Source organism: Penaeus monodon, chromosome 35 (genome assembly GCF_015228065.2).
Source record: "Penaeus monodon isolate SGIC_2016 chromosome 35, NSTDA_Pmon_1, whole genome shotgun sequence".
Lineage (NCBI taxonomy): Eukaryota > Metazoa > Arthropoda > Malacostraca > Decapoda > Penaeidae > Penaeus > Penaeus monodon.
Window position 1 is genome coordinate 3,311,023 of NC_051420.1, and position 2,500 is coordinate 3,313,522.

Below are 2,500 nucleotides of genomic sequence, written 5' to 3' on the forward strand. Positions count from 1 at the left end.
TGTGGTGTGAAAGACCTGTGGATTATTAGCTTAGACTATTATATTATTAAATCTTTATTATATTATTATCTCATTAGGTGCTTTTCGTGCCATGGCGGGTTGTATGGTGTGTTCGAAAGGTTTGTGCGTAATAAATATATGATATGGATACTCATCTTATGTTGCCTTTTCAGTCAGCCAGTGATGTTATTTCATTGTTGCAGCTACGGGATCACTTTCAAATCACCCGAGAGATATCACGAAAATTCGCCCAAACCCACATGGACATTTCTTGTAGTTACGATACACGATACCAAACCAACATCTCTAACTCTACGGAGTTTGATTATCCACTACAGTTATTGTCGTGCACCTTACATGTCTACCACAAAAAAAAAACAGGGTGCATAACTGTGTGTTGAAACAAATTGCGCTAGCAACGGTAACGGAACACACAGAATCTATGGGTGATGATGCATATGAGTGTTACGCCGACGGATCCGTACAGTCTGGATACAAAGCTGGTTGTGCTTGCGCTGTATACAAAAATGGCTTACTACAACATCAAGTTAATATGAGAATACAAAACTGGGCCAGCACTACACAAACGGAGCTGGCAGGTGTACTCCTCGCAACGGAATTCTTAATGTCTAGGGGCTCTGGAGTAGTTTTCTGTGACTCTCAAAGTGCTCTTCGGACGCTAAATTCTTTCAAAGCAGGTGGCGATGAAGAAATTGTGAGTTGCATTAAGCGTAACGTAACCTATGCAACAGAGCGTAATTTCAACATTCAATTTGTATGGATACCATCTCATGTTGGCATACGCAAGCACGACCACGTAGACAAATTGGCGAAAGAAGCCTGCAGCAAGGATATTGTGAACATAGATCTTGGGATGCCTCTTGCTAGGGTTGCACATATATTGAAAAGTTCTCATAAGGAAGAACTAGTAGATCTGATGAACACTCAAAGGCCTGAAAGCTGTACCATAAGGCACTACGATCAGTATCGAGATGGCAAGCCTTCCTATGGGTGGCACCGAAGTCAAACCAGACAGTGTGACGTGGTTATTGCCAGAATACGTTTAGGTTACAGAATGTACTGGCAACTGCACGGTGCAAGAAGTGCAGATGAATCTAAATGTAGACTGTGTAACGAAGAAAACAAAGGAACGTTTGAGCACTATATCTCGGAATGTCATGTGATACAGCCTTTCAGACCACCTAACATGAGGTATAAAGAACTATGTGAATATTTCATTTCATCTGATACATTGGAAGATATACTCGTACTATACCCTAAATTTACTATGTGATAACTACCGTAAGCAAATAACAGTGTTATTCAAACACAGTGGCAAAAGCATATGTAAGTAATAATTTTTGTATGATGTATGATTTATATTTTTTAATTTTAACCCTGAGCAGATAGCCAGGGAGGTAAATAAACTTACTTAACTTAACTTATTATTATTATTATTGTTATTATTATTATTATGGTTTGTGCGAATATTACTACTACTATTATCATTACTATTATACTTATTGTTAGTCTTATTATTATTGTCATCATCATCATTATTATCATCACCACCACCACCATCATCATCATCATCACCATCATCATCATCATCATCATCAATATCATTATCATCATCATCATCATCGTCATCATCATCATCATCATCATCATCATCATCATCCTTATCATCATCATCATCATCATCATCATCATCATCACCACCACCATCACCATCATCGTCATCATCATCATCATCATCATCATCATCATCCCCATTACCATCATCATCCTTATCATCATCATCATCATCATCATCATCATCATCATCATCACCACCACCATCACCATCATCATCATCATCATCATCATCACTATCACCATCATTATCATCTTCATCATCTCAATTCACATCCCCTATGGTAATCGTACAATGCGTCCTAACCAATAAACCAACCTAACCTTAACCCTGTGGAATTTATACACTACGATCTATATATTCCCTAGCCAGGGGGCTCTGCCCCCTGGACCCCCTGTGGTAATAAATACACCTATAAGGACCCCTATTTCTTACCACTTCGTGCCAAGAGACATCTATTTCGTTAAAAAAATAATTGCCACATACCGTCAGTGTGGGGGGTAAGACGAGCAGCGGCGAGGAGGGACTGATGGAATCTTATTTTCTTTAGGGCGGGCCAATGAAATAGTATTCATTATCAAGGTGGCAGTTTTCACGGCACTTGGGACAATTAAATTTTTGGGTGATTAAGTTGTGCGACCGGCACAGATCGAGCAAGAGGTCGGCCTGGCTTCCTATTGCTGCCAAAATTACCCGTACCTACCATAAATAACATTTATCAGTAATTGTAATGATATGAGCTAATAAAATATACACAATACAATTACAAATTACTTAAATATAAAAGAACATACCCCATGTCACACTGACGACAAAAGCTTGAGCTTGCTGCTGCCATGTCACCGGCTTAAGTGAGAGCGAGTG